Genomic DNA, 18,612 nt, shown 5'->3' with positions numbered 1-18,612 from the left:
ATATTAAGCTGGTTTTACATGAGTGTGTTACTCTGCTACGTCCAGACCACTCCATGAGGTCTTTCATGATTGTACTGCATGGTGACTATCTCAACATAATGAACCACTTGTTGGTGCTAATGGAGGCTATTATAAAAATTGTCAAAGTTCCATTGACAATAAAAACCCTAATACTCTTTACAGACAGACTTGAAAGATATTTTGCCTTTAATTTTTTTTATCTGGCAATGTTTTTTAGAGCCCAATTTATACAGTCCCATTTTTACAACAATCTTGCCAGGATAAGCCCTTTCTATCTCCCGTGCACATGCCGGGAAGTTTAGGAGTGGGAGCAGACATGGGCCGATGTAGGTGTCTATTTGAATAAATCCATTGAATATACACTATCACAAAGATCCATTATTTGTTATAGGCAGGTCCTAAAAAACATAAAACTAATCAAATGTATTTTCGAAATAATACAATTACATATTTTGAGTGTAATTATATTACCGGTCTGTGCAGCCTATGCTTCGTATAACAGAATAAAATACAAATAATATTCTTCCCATATAACTTGCTACGTGGAACCGTTGTCATATAAAAAGTGATATTTTGTAATAGGGCCCGAAACAAACCCATGGTTTTTAATCCATGTTTAATCTCTTTCCTACCCTCACTCCACTTTGTTAGGAAGCAAGTGTTACTTATGAAGTAGTCTTTACGTGATTGATCAAAATAATAGGCCTACACTTGATTTAGGTTCCATTATTGCACGCTAAATGTTTCTGATCAGAGAGATGCACAAATTAATAGATGAGCTATACCACTGCCACTTACTTGCCCAGCCAGACAATTAACCAAATATACAGACGGAGATTCAGTGAAACAGAATCACATTGATTGATTAAGACGAGTCACAGTAGTTTGATCGGGAGTAGGCCTAGCCTACCAAGCGACTGTGAGTGAATAGCAATATAATCCACTTGTTCAACTGTCATAACATGCTGACAAAATATTCTGATCAGTGCCAACTAGACAAGATGATCATGGGCAGCACCTCAACATTGTAGCCTAAGCAATATCCAAACGGAGAATAATGGAAAATGAAAATTTGACATTGATTTATCAAGACAAGTCCCCCACGCGTGTCTCAAAGCAGTGCGGAACGTTGCTGAAATAGTTGAACACACGCAGGTACTTCATATGTATTATAACAATTGGAGTTTCAATTACCTCTTAACTTTTTATGGCTGCAGGGGCAGTATTCAGTAGCTAGGATGAAAAGGTGCCCATTGTAAACAGCGAGCTCCTCAGTCACATTTGCTAATATTTGCATAATATTATTAGTATTGGATAAAAAACACTCTGAAGTTTCTAAAACTGTTTGAATTATGTCTGTGAGTACAACAGAACTCATATAGCAGGCAAAAACCTGAGAAATTCCACTTCCTGTTTTTTTTCTGAGGTGGCAGATTTTCAACCAAGCTCTCATTGAAATTACAGCGAGATATGGATGAGTTTTCACTTCCTACGCCTTCCACTAGATGTCAACAGTCAATAGAACTTTATCTGATGACTCTAATGTGAAGGGTGGTCGAATGACACAGGAAATAGTCACCACTGCCACGAGTTGACCATGCATTCACCAAGCGCGTTCACAGGGGAATGATTTGCATTCCACCGGTCATCTGAAGTCATTCTAATTCTCTGGTTGGAACATTATTCAAGATATATGTAAACAACATTCTAAAGATTGATTCAGTACATATTTTGACATGTTTCTACTGACTGTTACGGAACTTTTGGACATTTTGTCACGTTATAGTGGACGCGCTTTGTGACTTTGGAATTGTTTACCAAACGTGCTAACCAAAGTAGCTAATTGGACATAAATAACGGACATTTTCCAACAAATCAAGCATTTATTGTGGACCTGGGATTCCTAGGACTGCATTCTGATGAAGTTCATCAAAGGTAAGGAAACATTTATCATGTATTTTCTGGTTTCTGTTGACTCCAACATGGCGGCTAATTTGGCTTCTGTTCTGAGTGCCGTCTCAGATTATTGCATGTGTTGCTTTTTCCGTAAACATTTTTTGAAATATGACACAGCGGTTGCATTAAGGAGAGGTATATCTATAATTCCATTTGTATAACTTGTATTATCATCTTCATTTATGATGAGTATTTCTGTTGAAACGATGTGGCTATGCAAAATCACTTGATGTTTTTGGAACTAGTGAATCTAATAAGCCAATGTAAACTCAGATTTGTGATATAAATATGGACTTTATCAAACAAAACATGCACGTATTGTGTAACATGATGTCCTATGAGTGTCATCTGATGAAGATAATTCAAGGTTAGTGATTAATTGTATCTTTATTTCTGCTTTTTGTGAATGCTATATTTCGCTGGAAAATGGCTGTGCTTATTGTGGTTTGGTGGAGACCTAACATAATCGTTTGTAGTGCTTTTGCTGAAAAGCCTATTTGAAATTGGACACTTTGGTGGGATTAACAACAAGATTACCTTTAAAATTATATAAGACACATGTATGTTTTAGGAATTGTAATTATGAGATTTCTGTGGTTTGAATTTGGCGCCCTCTATTTTCACTGGTAGTTGTCATATCGATCCCGGGAAATTAGGATTGCAGCCATAACAAGTTTTTAAGGATCAGACCCTTTTTTTAAATGTTCTGCCTAAAATGACATACACAAATCTAACTGCAAATAGCTCAGGACCTGAAGCAAGGATATGCATATTCTTGATACTATTTGAAAGGAAACACTTTGAAGTTTGTGGAAATTTGAAATGAATGTAGGAGAATATAACGCATTAGATCTGGTCAAATATAATTATATGTATATATATATTTATATGTTTTTGCATCATCTTTGAAATGCAATAGAAAGTGATATAGGATTCTAGGTGTAATGTATATGTTGTCCACAAGATGGGAGCAGTGTGTGTGCAACGTTTTAGACTTATCCATTGAAGACTTACATCACTACACAATATTTTGTATCAAGGCTGCCAGGTGTCCTTCACGAGTTTGCCCAAATGTGCCGAATTAGTCAATTGATACATTTTCAAGTACATAACTATAGAGAACATACAAAAATGCTATGGTAATATTTTTATTTTATTTACACACTCACAGGAAAGTCATACATGATGGATCATTAGCTTCCCTACAAAAAAGACGCAAACCTTCACACATCTACAGTGCCTTGCGAAAGTATTCGGCCCCCTTGAACTTTGCGACCTTTTACCACATTTCAGGCTTCAAACATAAAGATATAAAACTGTATTTTTTTGTGAAGAATCAACAACAAGTGGGACACAATCATGAAGTGGAACGACATTTATTGGATATTTCAAACTTTTTAAACAAATCAAAAACTGAAAAATTGGGCGTGCAAAATGATTCAGCCCCCTTAAGTTAATACTTTGTAGCGCCACCTTTTGCTGCGATTACAGCTGTAAGTCGCTTGGGGTAGGTCTCTATCAGTTTTGCACATCGAGAGACTGAAGTTTTTTCCCATTCCTCCTTGCAAAACAGCTCGAGCTCAGTGAGGTTGGATGGAGAGCATTTGTGAACAGCAGTTTTCAGTTCTTTCCACAGATTCTCGATTGGATTCAGGTCTGGACTTTGACTTGGCCATTCTAACACCTGGATATGTTTATTTTTGAACCATTCCATTGTAGATTTTGCTTTATGTTTTGGATCATTGTCTTATTGGAAGACAAATCTCCGTCCCAGTCTCAGGTCTTTTGCAGACTCCATCAGGTTTTCTTCCAGAATGGTCCTGTATTTGGCTCCATCCATCTTCCCATCAATTTTAACCATCTTCCCTGTCCCTGCTGAAGAAAAGCAGGCCCAAACCATGATGCTGCGACCACCATGTTTGACAGTGGGGATGTTGTGTTCAGGGTGATGAGCTGTGTTGCTTTTACGCCAAACATAACGTTTTGCATTGTTGCCAAAAAGTTCAATTTTGGTTTCATCTGACCAGAGCTCCTTCTTCCACATGTTTGGTGTGTCTCCCAGGTGGCTTGTGGCAAACTTTAAACAACACTTTTTATGGATATCTTTAAGAAATGTCTTTCTTCTTGCCACTCTTCCATAAAGGCCAGATTTGTGCAATATACGACTGATTGTTGTCCTATGGATAGAGTCTCCCACCTCAGCTGTAGATCTCTGCAGTTTATCCAGAGTGATCATGGGCCTCTTGGCTGCATCTCTGATCAGTCTTCTCCTTGTATGAGCTGAAAGTTTAGAGGGACGGCCAGGTCTTGGTAGATTTGCAGTGGTCTGATACTCCTTCCATTTTAATATTATTGCTTGCACAGTGCTCCTTGGGATGTTTAAAGCTTGGGAAATCTTTTTGTATCCAAATCCGGCTTTAAACTTCTTCACAACAGTATCTCGGACCTGCCTGGTGTGTTCCTTGTTCTTCATGATGCTCTCGGCGCTTTTAACGGACCTCTGAGACAATCTCAGTGCAGGTGCATTTATACGGAGACTTGATTACACACAGGTGGATTGTATTTATCATCATTAGTCATTTAGGTCAACATTGGATCATTCAGAGATCCTCACTGAACTTCTGGAGAGTTTGCTGCACTGAAAGTAAAGGGGCTGAATAATTTTGCACGCCCAATTTTTCAGTTTTTGATTTGTTCAAAAAGTTTGAAATATCCAATAAATGTTGTTCCACTTCATGATTGTGTCCCACTTGTTGTTGATTCTTCACAAAAAAATACAGTTTTATATCTTTATGTTTGAAGCCTGAAATGTGGCAAAAGGTCGCAAAGTTCAAGGGGGCCGAATACTTTCGCAAGGCACTGTAGATGGCCGGCCGGAGTGGGTGTGGAGTCTGAGACAGCAGTGGGTCAAACTGTAGAACCCAGTTCCTACATTTGAATGTAAAAATGTATTTTATAAATAACAACTGCTACATTTTTATCTCTGGGACCCTCAGGATGACAAATCAGAGCAAGATTACTGAATGTAAGCACATTATGCTGTGATAAAGTGTTTTGTTGTCGTGCACTATCCTCAAACAATTGCATGACATTTTTTTCACTGTAAAAGCTACTGTAAATACAACACTTTAGTTAGATTAGATAGATTGTCCCGGAAAGTTGGCTGTTGTTTACAATGTAATTCGAGTCACATTATCGATTTATGGACACCAAGCAACAATTTGATGCCTTCAATTGCATTAGCTTACTCTATTCTAATATTTTTGTCATTCAGTGATATTTATTCTCACAGTAATTCTTTATGGCTCAATCCAGTTGTGGTCAAGAAAAAAGTGTATGTGGTGGGATATGCGAAGAGATGGTTGAAGTGACATGCCTTGCAAAGTTTAGAACTGGCAGGAGGATAGTAGTAACTGCTGCCTAGCAACCATCAAAACCTTAAGAGCATAGTGTGTGCCAATGTTGCCTCAGCATTAAGGCTACATTTCATACTAACATGCTGACCACACCGCTCGCGTTGCGACAGCGAGCGTCTGCATGGCCAAGCGCTAAAATGGAACATGGTTCTATTTGTGATGCTCAACGCAAGTCCTGCCTCTCAAATCTCCTCATTGGATTTTAGGAGCATATACCCACGTGGGTGATTGAAAGATGAACTGATGTCCACACTTGTCGGTTGTAGTAAGAGTAATGCACCGTAAAGTTGGTTGCCAAACGCCATATAAAGTCAAAATAAGAAAAAGAAGCCTTTAGGAAGGAGGAGATATGACGAGAAATTAATTCGGTTTACCGTTTTATCTGTGGAGTAGAGTAGAGAACCTTGTGCAGTTCAGGTAAAATAACAACCCAATGTTTAAATCCCAGGAAGAATTAGCTAGCAACAGAAAGCTAGCTTGCTAGCTAAATTGCTAAACATGTTAAATTCTTTACGACCTGTCCCCAAATTAATATAATTGGTTCTGAGTTTGTTTTGATATTTCGCTTCTGATCACTTCGGATGGCGCAGTTGGTGGGATGATGAAGTTGGCGGAAAAACGTCTTGGTTTGAAAGGTGAATGACATGTACAATGCACCACTGCTCTGGATGTAATTTGGGTGGTGGACCATTCTTGGTACACAAGGGAAACTGTTGAGCATGAAAAACTCAGCATTGTTGCAGTTCTTTAAACACACCAGAGCTCCTGGCACCTACTACCATACCCCATTCAAAGGCATTTAACTATTTTCTTACACATTCACCCTTTGAATGGCACACATACACAATCCATGTTCCTTCTTTAACCTGTCTCCTCCCCTTCATCTACACTGATTGAAGTGGATTTAACAAGTGCCATCAGTAAGGGATCATAGCTTCTCCTGGTCAGTCTGTCATGGAAAGAGCAGCTCTTAATGTTTTGTATACTCAGTGTACAGCATGTGAGATACCAAACCCTCATGTTAAGGACCTTGGGACAAACTATTCAGCCTATATTGGTTTATGTTTTTCCTGGTCAGGTTACATGGTCAGGTAAAACGCCCTATTCATGATATAATTAGTATGCTATTTTACTGCATTATGCAAAGAAAGACTGTCTATACTCATTATGATGGTAATTGAAATGAAGCATTATGAAGTAAATGTTTCCTTTTAATCATTCAAATCAGGAAGCTCCATTAAGATAAAAAGTATGTATATAGGTTAAGGGAGACCTGGTGTGAATCATAATGCATAGGTATAGCACAGATAACTTACGTAAGCTATGAACAGACCTGCCTTTTCCATTAAATTCAGCCAAGCATCAAATGGACCATTATCGGAAAGTCAGATTGAATGCCAAAATGCAGATTAACCTAAACGGCTGTGTTTTCTCAAATGATTTGTTAGGAGAGAAATTAAACCGCTCCCACTCATCTATTTGAAGAGCCCTTCATCTCCCTGTTTGATTTTGTGGATCTCTCTTCTAGGGAATACTATGTAGGACACTGTGTGCGGGGAATCATAACAGGATCATTTAAACTTGCAGAGGTACACACCGACTTAGAGGAGGGGAGGACAAAAGGACACACAGTACACGGAGTGCAGGTACATTTTCAAAATATATATATTATAGCTATAGACTACTCAGATATTTGCAATTTGTCACAAACATGTGCATTTGGTGAGTAGGTAAAATATTCAGGCTAAGAAAAGTGTATCCTTTACTGTATCTGTTGACAAAATGATTGTTTTGGTCACCATACATGCAGTATATTATAATGACATGTTCAGAAAGGTTATTTAGATCAAGAAAGTTAACATGTTAATGTAGGCTAAGTTAATTTAAACAATGCGTCAAATGTTAGAAGCAATTCATGACTGCTTCTATGACTGTGTTTTTGTATTTTAATATATACAGTACCAGTCAAATGTTCCAACATACCTACTCATTCAAGGGTTTATCTTTCTTTATTTTAACTATTTTTTACATTGTAGAATAATAGTGAAGACATCAAAACTTTGAAATAAGACATATGGAATAATGTCGTAACAAAGAGTGTTAAACAAATCAAGATTAGAGATTTGAGATTCTTCAAAGTAGCTACAAGGATGACAGCTTTGAACACGTTTGGCATTCTCTCAACCAGCGTCATGGGGTAGTCACCTGAATTAACAGGTATGCCTTGTTAAAAGTTAATACGTGGAATGTATTTCCTTAATGCGTTTGAGCCAATCAGTTGCGTTGTGACAAGGTAGGGGTGGCATACAGAAGATAGCCCTATTTGGTAAAATACCAACATTCTGTAGGTTATTTCAAAGTTTTGATGTCTTCACTATTATTCTACAATGTAAAAATAAAGAAAAACCCTTGAATGAGTAAGTTTGTCCAAACTTTGACTGGTACTGTATATATCTATTTATATACATGCACACATAAATGCATACAGTGCCTTCAGAAAGTATTCATACCCCTTGATTTATTCAATATTTTGTGTGACAACCTGAATTCAGAATGGATTAAATATGTTTTTTTTTTCTCACCCATCTGCACACAATATCCCATAATGACAAACTCAAAACCTGTGTTTAGAAATCCTAAAAAATGAATTGAAAATTAAATACAGAAATGTCTAACAAGTATTCACACCCCTGAGTCAATACATGTTAGAATCATTTTTGGCAGTGAGTCTTTCTGTGTAAGTCTCTAAGAGCTTTGCACACCTTGATTATACAATATTTGCACATTATTATTTTCAAAACTCTTCAAGCTCTGTAAAATTGGTCGTTGATCATTACAACCATTTTAAAGTCTTGCCATAGATTGTCAAGCAGATTTCAGGCAACACTCAGGAACATTCACTCTCTTCTTTGTATTACATATTGTCACAACTTCCACCGAAGGTGGCTCCTCTCCCTGTTCGGGCGGCGCTCGGGCTGTCGTCGTCACCGAACTACTAGCTGCCACCGATTCCTTTTTCTTTTCTGTTGGTTTTGTCTGGATTATTTTGGTTCATCAATGGTCTATTTAAACTTCCAGTGCCCCCCTGCTTTTGTTCGGGCTTATTCCTACTGTCAGTGGGGAAGTTGTTTTTCTCCTGCGTAATTTGTTGTATGTTATTTCCTGTTTTTTTTAGACATACAGGACATTTCCACGACATGTGTTGTATTGGATTTGCCCTAAACATAACAGTTGGTATCCAGGACAAAAGGTGTATTGCTTTGCCACATTTTTTGCAGTATTACTTTAGCGCCTTGTTGCAAACTTAATTCAAATCTAAATTGAATCCATTTTAAAAATTCAGGCTAGACAGCAAACTGTGGAAGAAGTCAGTAGTTGTGAATACTTTCTGAAGGCACCATGTATATATTGTGTCTATAATGTGTATATTTATGTTATATAATACAGGGCAAAAAAGAGACCGAGGTCTCAATGTGTCTTCCCCAAAAACAGTGCTACAGACACATAGTCAAGGAGGACCGGGCCCAGATGAAATGTGAGTCAAGTAAAAACAGTGCTACAGACACATAGACATGGAGGACCGGGCCCAGATGAAATGTGAGTCCAGTAAAAACAGTGCTACAGACACATAGACAAGGAGGACCGGGCCCAGATGAAATGTGAGTCCAGTAAAAATAGTGAAGTTGAGGGAGGCGTTATTAAAATGGCAGAAGCCAGTGTGATTGTGCCTGGAGCAGAGCAGGTACCTGTGGCCCAGAGGGAAGGCCCCATGCCCTTGATGAAACCCCTTTGTAGTGTCAGCATGATTGGGGGGGATGCGTCTCTACCAACACAACTGCCTGCTGCTGTAAAAACCTAATTCGCCAGAACAATCCTCAATTCAAAGAGCCCCTGTGAACAATCCACCAAGGTCAGTCAATCCACACTGGACGCCTGGAGGCTGTGCAGCAATGACATTGGGAGGGAAGCCTTGTTTAACACACAGTGCACATATCCCCTGCTGCGGGGAGCATGCCAAAGACAAGGCTAGGCAACTGTAGAATGAAGGACAATTACTTTCCTTTTTATCTCTTGCCACCTTTGAAGCCCCAACAAACAGACATTTCAAAGGGATTTACATTGCCTAAAGAGCAATTCTCCTCCTGGTCTGCACTGCTGCTGATGCACATTTCTACTCATCATAAACACACAATGTTTGAAAATACCTTAGACCTATGAGAACAAGTCCACAATAAAGTGTGAGTAGTTCGGTTGGAAGGCACAGTATACAGTGGGGCAAAAAAGTATTTAGTCAGCCACCAATTGTGCAAGTTCTCCATTTAAAAAGATGAGAGGCCTGTAATTTTCATCATAGGTACACATCAACTATGTCAGACAAAATGAGAAAAAAAAATCCAGAAAATCACATTGTAGGATTTTTAATGAATTTATTTGCAAATTATCTCATCTTTTAAAGTGGGAGAACTTGCACAATTGGTGGCTGACTAAATACTTTTTTGCCCCACTGTATTTATCTTTTATCCTACATTCTGCCACTTTCATGCACTGAATGTTACTTGAATGTTCACATTGATACACAAGGTGACTCAGACTACAAGCCATCATCTGTTGGAGATTGTTCTTCTAAAAATGTATTTTCAGTCACCCTAGACATTGCAAATCATAGTGTTCAGGGTCATGGCCACACAAGTGAAATCTCTCTCACAGATCATGTGAAATGGCTGGAAGATGGAGACGTGTGATGAAATACCTGCTAATGTCTATGTCACTGAGCAGATTATGGATTCCCCTGATGTATTCACTTGCAGGACTGTTTGAACCCATTTTTCATGGCTTAAAGATCACAACAGTGAAAAATGGATGAGCCCTTTCAGGAGTCATGTGACATGCTATTATTAGGTACTGTAATTGATAAGACAGTCCTGGCCACGACTAATTGTAAATCCCCTCTTAGAACTTCTGTAATTGTGACACAATACTCATAGTACAGAATACATTAGGAGGACAGGGCCGAGATGTCCACAAATATTTACCCTCCTCCCACTCGTCATTGCAACTTTGCTCGGGAGAACTGGCAATACGCACAGGCAAGTATTACATTCTTATCACATGGGACACCTTACCTATGGCTTTATTTGGTGTCAACATCTGCTGTTTTAAGTTTCATTTTCTCAAATGCATAATCAAAATGATTGGCAATGGTTCAAAAGTATACATTTTGTTGATTTTATACGCTTGTTTTTGTTAAGAGGTGCAATTATCTAGTGTTACTGAGAATTGCAGGTGATGCTGAACCCTATTCTGAAACATTATGGGACTCCCACACATATCGCAAGCAATTGAGACAAATTGCTGTGATAATCTCTTGCAGAATGTGCAATTGTCTTCCTACTGACATTCATGAACTATAGATTTGATGTCTGGACAGAACTTTTGAAGACTGTTTTTTGTAGTTTGTTTTCTCAGCATTCAGACATGAGAGGCACAGCAATCCCAAACATCTATGGTTAGTCTGTTGTAGTCTAACGTGAATGGGTCAATACATCCACCCCAATTCACAATTCTAAGAGGTTACATGATGGTGGAGGAAGAAAAAACAGAATATCCCTTTTAACCGTTTAGGGGTCAAATAACCTTCTGTCAAGTAGTTAAGGTATAATGCGCTGAAGACTGCCTCAAATTTCTATTTTTGTATTTTTTATTTCACCTTTATTTAACCAGGTAGGCTAGTTGAGAATAAGTTCTAAAAAAAAAAAAGAAATCATTCCTCAGTGCATGTTTTGAGTTATTTCAAGCTTCCCTTGTGCTGGAAAAGAAACAACCCTGTGAGCAAGGATGATTTTGTTTATTAATATGTTAAACCTCTTAAAAGTCTGACAATTCTTGATTTACTCCTCATAAGACACTTAATATAAATGACAGCATCACAGTCCCCCCGATGGGCAAAAGGTTTAATAATGTAAAACAAAACACTGCCCTATTTCCACACAAGATAGGAATAGGAATTAACCCTTGTCACCAAGGGCCAGTTTAATCAGCCCTGCTCAGACATTAACACCACAACCAACTGTGCAACACAAAAGGGGTTGGCTGACTTCCTGGACACCACCAAGCTCAGACAGAAGAGTGCTGAACACAGCTGTTAGTGAGTGCCATTAAAGCACAACAGTGTGTCAGATGTAGATATTGTTGTGCAAAGTAGAGACAGTTTTGCAGGGTATTTCAATGATGTGCTCTGCCAGTCTTGCCTGGCACAGGGCATTCAATTATCATAGAAAGCGCTGCACTGCTGTATGTCAGATAAATGAGAAAATCCATGTACATCTTTATTCACTCTACAGTATTTCATATGAACAACGGGTATAAAACACAAAGAAATTCAGTTCGAATAAACTTATGAAATTGAATAGTATACAATTGGCAACAGTTCTATAACCAAATACTAAAATACTAATACTAACCAAATACTAATCAACAAAATGATCTAAAAATGTACCAAATACATTTCACAATGCTTGACTCTTTGTTTTTGAATTGTTGCTGGATTCATGAAAGCAACAAGCTTCTCTGGAATGTTAAATTAAAGCTGAATTTCTTTCAGACTAATAAATTGTTGCACTGCTCAAACAATGTCTGAAAGACATCAATTCATAAAAGGTCTCAAGATTGTCTCTGGACCATTTTATGCCTAGGAGTTTCATAAAGTCCACTAGAAACAGGGCTTGAGCACAGCAATCTAAGGGGGATTAAACTTTTTACTTGTTTGGAAAGTCTTCGTGTTAACAGCTATCTTTCATCAATGTACAAGAACTTCAGGAAAGGAGGCTGCCCACTGACACACATACTGGTATTGTGACATGGAATCAATGTGGGAAAAAAGTAATCAACCTGTTTTGTTTTCATCTCATTTCAAACATTTAAATTAGGGTAAAACCTCCACTGAAATACATTGACTTAACCTGACTATCAGGTACTCTAATTTCAACATAATAAATCAGAACTATGTATATGTTGAAATTGCGTTAAATTCCACATAAAACCTTCCTACAAAGTACATTGGGTGGTTGAAATGTTGTTTCATTTCATATTTGACCGTGTGTGTGTGTGTGTGTGAGTGTGAGAGCGAGAGCACTTACTTAGCTAGCGAATGCAGCTAGTTTAGCCTTCTCAAACAGCAATGGGATGCAATGTTAGCTAGCGGGGTGTGGCTACCCAACACTGGAACTCATCCAAGTCTATGTAAGCCTTTTTTAGTTTTATTAATTTGTTGCCAAACTTCTTCCATTTAAGAATGATGGAGGCCACTGTGTTCTTGGGGACCTTCAAAGCTTCAGACATTTTTGGGTAAATTTACCCAGATATGTGCCTTGAAACAGTCCTGTCTCAGCACTCTATGGACAATTCCTTTTACCTCATGGCTTGGTTTTTGCTCTGACATGCATTGTTAACTGAGGGACATTATATAGACAGACAGGTGTGTGCCTTTTTCAAATCATATCCAATCAACTTAATTTACCACAGGTGGTCTCCAATCAAGTTGTAGAAACATCTCAAGGATGATCAATGGAAACAGGATGCACCTGAGCTACTTATGTAAATAAGGTATTTCTAAAAAACAGTTTCTGCTTTGTCATTATGGGGTACTAAAATTTCCCTTGACCTGTGCACCTATGTTGTAAACTTTCCTTCATAGGCTAGGTTGTAGAAACCTCATGATAGGTATAGGGAATATTGGAGTATCATGTAGTAGCCTAAACCTATTGATGTTACATTGAGCTGGGTGAATGGAATATGAATGACAGACATCCAATATGCTGTAATAGAAATAAGGCCATTCTCATTAAAAACATCTTCTTAAACAGCACTGACAGCCACTGGTGTATTCGGCCTGCATAAACCCAACCTCACTCGGAATTTACTTTCCCATACAGGTTGTGTATGAAAAGTTAGAGAAGTGATTTTTAAATATTTAATGCAATTTAGGTAGCCTATACAAATGAGTATGGAAGCTGATCAAGGTCTAGATGTGTTGACATGATAGCTCAGCTGAAATGAAGAACAGCTTGTTTCTCAAGGTTCCTTTATGGAACCAAAAAGGGTTATATCGTTTGTTTCATATATGGAACCCCTAAAATGTCTATATATAGAAGCCTTTTATTCTCCTTATCCTGGAATGTCACAGTGATCGCGGCGAGTTAGTTGCAATTGTGTTTCTATTTCCGGAAACATTCGCGTGACGCTAGTGCATGCAAAAATGTTACTTTTAGTTGAGAGCTTACTGACAGAACCGTACAAAATCGATCAACATGACAAACATTATATGTTTAGTATGAGGCTGTCACAATAATTGGACAAAGAGGAGGCAGTTTTTACAACACCAACCTATACGTCAATCTGAATGTAACTGTGGATCCTCATACGACCTGCATCCACCTCCTAAAGTCTTTGCGGCTCTGGCTCAAAGAGTTGAACCTAAAGAAACCACCAAAATGTCCCCTTTGTGTGCTCCTAGCACTTCTTTGACAAGAAGCCTACAGTGGAGCATCCTTACCCAGAAAAATGGTTTGGCTACGATGCTCCACACGTGAAGAAGCATCGGGTGTTGGTCAGGCAGTCATCAGTGACAGGTAAGCCAAACACTTGAGCAGCTTGCCTGCTCTCATTTTGTGTCTTCCTCTTGCTCTTGTATGTAAGCACAATCTCATAAGAGCACAATTGATTTCCTCCACAACTCAATAGAAATTTCCCATTTGATACACTACCGGTCAAAAGTTTTAGAACACCTACACATTCAAGGGTTTTTCTTTATTTTTACTATTTTCTTTGTAGAATAATAGTGACGACATCAAAACTATGAAATAACACACATGGAATCATGTAGTAACCAAAGTGTTAAACAGATTCTTCAAATAGCCACCCTTTGCCTGATGAAAGCTTTGCACACTCTTGGCATTCTCTCAACCAGCTTCACCTGGAATGCTTTTCCAACAGTCTTGAAGGATGTCCCACATATGCTGAGCACTTGGTGGCTGCTTTTCCTTCACTCTGCGGTCCGACTCATCTCACACCATCTCAATTGGGTTGAGATCACGTGATTGTGGAGGCCAGGTAATCTGATGCAGCACTCCATCAATTTCCTTCTTGGTAGAATAGCCCTTACACAGCCTGGAGGTGTGTTGGGTCATTGTCCTGTTGAAAAACAAATGATAGTCAGACTAAGCACAAACCAGATGGGGTGGCGTATCACTGCAGAATTCTGTGGTAGCCATGGTGGTTAAGTGTGCCTTGAATTCTAAATAAATCACAGACGGTGTCACCAGCAAAGCACCCCCACACATCACACCCCCTCCTCCATGCTTTAAGGTGGGAACCACACATGGGGAGATCGTCCATTCACCCACACCACGTCTCATAAAAACACGGCAGTTGGAACCAAAAATCTCAAATCTGGACTCTAGACAAATTTCCACTTTTCTAATCAAATTTAAATAAAATGTATTTATATAGCCTTTCTTACATCAGCTGATTTCTCAAAGTGCTGTACAGAAACCCATCCTAAAATCCCAAACAGCAAACAATGCAGGTGTAGAAGCACGGTGGCTAGGAAAAACTCCCTAGAAAGGCCAAAATCTAGAGAGGAACCAGGCTATGAGGGGTGGCCAGTCCTCTTCTGGCTGTGCCGGGTGGAGATTATAACAGAACATGCCAAACAGGAAGGATATAACCCCACCCACTTTGCCAAAGCACAGCCCCCACACCACTAGAGGGATATCTTCAACCACCAACTTACCATCCTGAGACAAGGCCGAGTATAGCCCACAAAGATCTCCGCCACGGCACAACCCAAGGGGGGAGGCGCTAACCAAGACAAGAAGATCACGTCAGTGACTCAACCCACTCAAGTGATGCACCCCTCCCAGGGACGACATGGAAGAGCACCAGTAAGCCAGTGACTCAGCCCCTGTAATAGGGTTAGAGGCAGAGAATCCCAGTGGAGAGAGGGGAACCGGCCAGGCAGAGACAGCAAGGGCGGTTCGTTGCTCCAGAGTCTTTCCGTTCACCTTCACACTCCTGGGCCAGACTACACTAAATCCTATGACCCACTGAAGAGACAAGTCTTGAGTAAAGACTTAAAGGTTGAGACCGAGTCTGCATCTCTCACATGGGTAGGCAGACCATGCCATAAAAATGGAGCTTGAGAGGAGAAAGCCCTGCCTCCAGCTGTTTGCTTAGACTGGAGTAATATTATTAAAAAAATGTGGTTCTAGTCAGGATTTTAGCAGCCGTATTTAACACTAACTGAAGTTTATTTCGAGCTTTATCCGGTTTGCCGGAAAGTATAGCATTGCAGTAGTCTAACGTAGAAGTAACAAAAGCATGGATTAATTTTTCTGCATCGTTTTTGGACAGAAAGTTTCTGATTTTTGCAACGTTACGTAGATGGAAAAAAGCTGTCCTTGAAACAGTCTTGATATGTTCGTCAAAAGAGAGATCAGGGTCCAGAGTAACGCCGAGGTCCTAAACAGTTTTATTTGAGACGACTGCACAACCATCAAGATTAATTGTCAGATTCAACAGAAGATCTCTTTGTTTCTTGGGACCTAGAACAAGCATCTCTGTTTTGTCCGAGTTTAAAAGTAGAAAGTTTGCAGCCATCCACTTCCTTATGTCTGAAACACAGGCTTATAGCGAGGGCAATTTTGGGGTTTCACATGTTTCATTGAAATATTGCATAGCAGTGAAAGTTAACATTATGTTTTTGAATGACATCCCCAAGAGGTAAAATATATAGTGAAAACAATAGTGGTCCTAAAACGGAACCTTGAGGAACACCGAAATTTACAGTTGATTTGTCAGAGGACAAACCATTCACAGAGACAAACTGATATCTTTCCGACAGATAAGATCTAAACCAGGCCAGAACTTGTCCGTGTAGACCAATTTGGGTTTCCAATCTCTCCAAAAGAATGTGGTGATCGATGGTATCAAAAGCAGCACTAAGGTCTAGGAGCACGAGGACAGATGCAGAGCCTCGGTCTGACGCCAATAAAAGTCATTTACCACCTTCACAAGTGCTGTCTCAGTGCTATGATGGGGTCTAAAACCAGACTGAAGCATTTCGTATACATTGTTTGTCTTCAGGAAGGCAGTGAGTTGCTGCGCAATAGGTTTTTCAATTTTTTTTGAGAGGAATGGAAGATTCGATATAGGCCGACAGTTTTTTTATATTTTCTGGGTCATGGTTTGGCTTTTTCAAGAGAGGCTTTATTACTGCCACTTTTAGTGAGTTTGGTACACATCCGGGGGACAGAGAGCCGTTTATTATGTTCAACATAGGAGGGCCAAGCACAGGGAGCAGCTCTTTCAGTAGTTTAGTTGGAATAGGGTCCAGTATGCAGCTTAAAGGTTTAGAGGCCATGATTATTTTCATCATTGTGTCAAGAAATATAGTACCAAAACACTTGGGTGTCTCTCTTGATCCTAGGTCCTGGCAGAGTTGTGCAGACTCAGGACAACTGTGCTTTGGAGGAATATGCAGATTTAAAGAGGAGTCCGTAATTTGCTTTCAAATGATCATGATCTTTTCCTCAAAGAAGTTCATTCATTTATTACTGCTGAAGTGAAAGCCATCCTCTCTTGGGGAATGCTGCTTTTTAGGTAGCTTTGCGACAGTATCAAAAATAAATTTCGGATTGTTCTTATTTTCCTCAATTAAGTTGGAAAAATAGGATGATCGAGCAGCAGTGAGCGCTCTTCGATACTGCACGGTACTGTCTTTCCAAGCTAGTCGGAAGACTTCCAGTTTGGTGTGGCGCAATTTCCGTTCCAATTTTCTGGAAGCTTGTTTCAGAACTTGGTTATTTTCTGTATACCAGGGAGCTAGTTTCTTACGACAAATGTTTTTAGGGGTGCAACTGCATCTAGGGTATTGCGCAAGGTTAAATTGAGTTCCTCAGTTAGGTGGTTAACTGATTTTTGTCCTCTGACGTCCTTGGGTAGGCAGAGGGAGTCTGGACGGGCATCAAGGAATCTTTGTGTTGTCTTAGCACGACTTTTGAAGCTCCTTGTTCCTTGTTTGGGGTCTGAGCAGATTATTTGTTGCGATTGCAAACGTAATAAAATGGTGGTCCGATAGTCCAGGATTATGAGGAAAAACATTAAGATACACAACATTTATTCCACGGGACAAAACTATGTCCAGAGTATGACTGTGACAGTGAGTAGGTCCAGAGACATGTTGGACAAAACCCACTGAGTCGATGATGGCTCCGAAAGCCGTTTGGAGTGGGACTGTGGACTTCTCCATTTGAATATTAAAATCACCAAAAACTTGAATATTATCTGCTATGACTATAAGGTCCAATAGGATTTCAGTGAAATCAGTGAGGAACGCTGTATACGGCCCAAGAGGCCTGTAAACAGTAGCTATAAAAAGTGATTGAGTGGGCTGCATAGATTTCATGACTAGAAGCTCAAAAGAAGAAAACGCCATTTTCTTTTTGTAAATTGAAATTTGCTATCGTAAATGTTAGCAACACCTCTGCCTTTACGGGATGCACGGGGGATATGGTCACTAGTGTAACAAGGAGGTGAGACCTCATTTAACACAGTAAATTCATGAGGTTTAAGCCATGTTTCAGTCAGGTCAATCACATCAAGATTATGATCAGTTCATTGACTATAACTGCCTTGGCAGTGAGGGATCTAACATTAAGTAGCCCTATTTTGAGATGTGAAGGATCACGATCTCTTTCAATAATGGCAGGAATGGAGGAGGTCTTTATCCCAGTGAGATTGCTAAGGCGAACACCGCCATGTTTACTTTTGCCCAACCTAGGTCGAGGCACAGACACGGTCTCAATGGGGATACCTGAGCTGACTAGACTGACTGTGCTAGTGGCAGACTCCAATAAGCTGGCCTGCACCCTATTTCAATGTGGAGCTAGAGGAGTTAGAGCCCTGTCTATGTTGGTTGTTAAGATGAGAGCACCCCTCCAGCTAGGATGGAGTCCGTCACCCCTCAGCAGTCCAGGCTTGGTCCTGTTTGTGGGTGAGTCCCAGAAAAAGGGCCAATTATCTAATCATTCTATCTTTTGGGTGGGGCAGAAAACAGTTCTCAACCAGCGATTGAGTTGTGAGACTGTAGAGCTCATCACTCCCCCTAACTGGGAGGGGGCCAGAGACCACCCTGGATAGCATCACCACCCTGGATGGTTCC

The 18,612-nt window shown here is 39.7% G+C and overlaps 1 long non-coding RNA gene across 2 annotated transcripts; it reads left to right on the top strand.

Moving 5' to 3' along the window:
- Positions 1-1,617: 1,617 nt before the first annotated feature.
- LOC149985220 (uncharacterized) lies at positions 1,618-12,447 on the top strand. 2 transcript variants are annotated; one of them, XR_016491012.1, is made up of 3 exons: positions 1,618-1,956; positions 6,922-7,039; positions 8,886-12,447. It is a non-coding gene; the product is annotated as an uncharacterized LOC149985220 (long non-coding RNA). The 2 variants fall into 2 exon arrangements; XR_016491011.1 differs by having other exon boundaries at positions 8,841-12,447.
- Positions 12,448-18,612: the final 6,165 nt, after the last annotated feature.

Source organism: Oncorhynchus mykiss, chromosome 2 (genome assembly GCF_057628025.1).
Source record: "Oncorhynchus mykiss isolate SJ-2025 chromosome 2, ASM5762802v1, whole genome shotgun sequence".
Classification (NCBI taxonomy): Eukaryota; Metazoa; Chordata; class Actinopteri; order Salmoniformes; family Salmonidae; genus Oncorhynchus; species Oncorhynchus mykiss.
The sequence above is the reverse complement of the archived record's forward strand: the minus strand, read 5'-3'. Positions and strand labels throughout refer to the sequence as shown.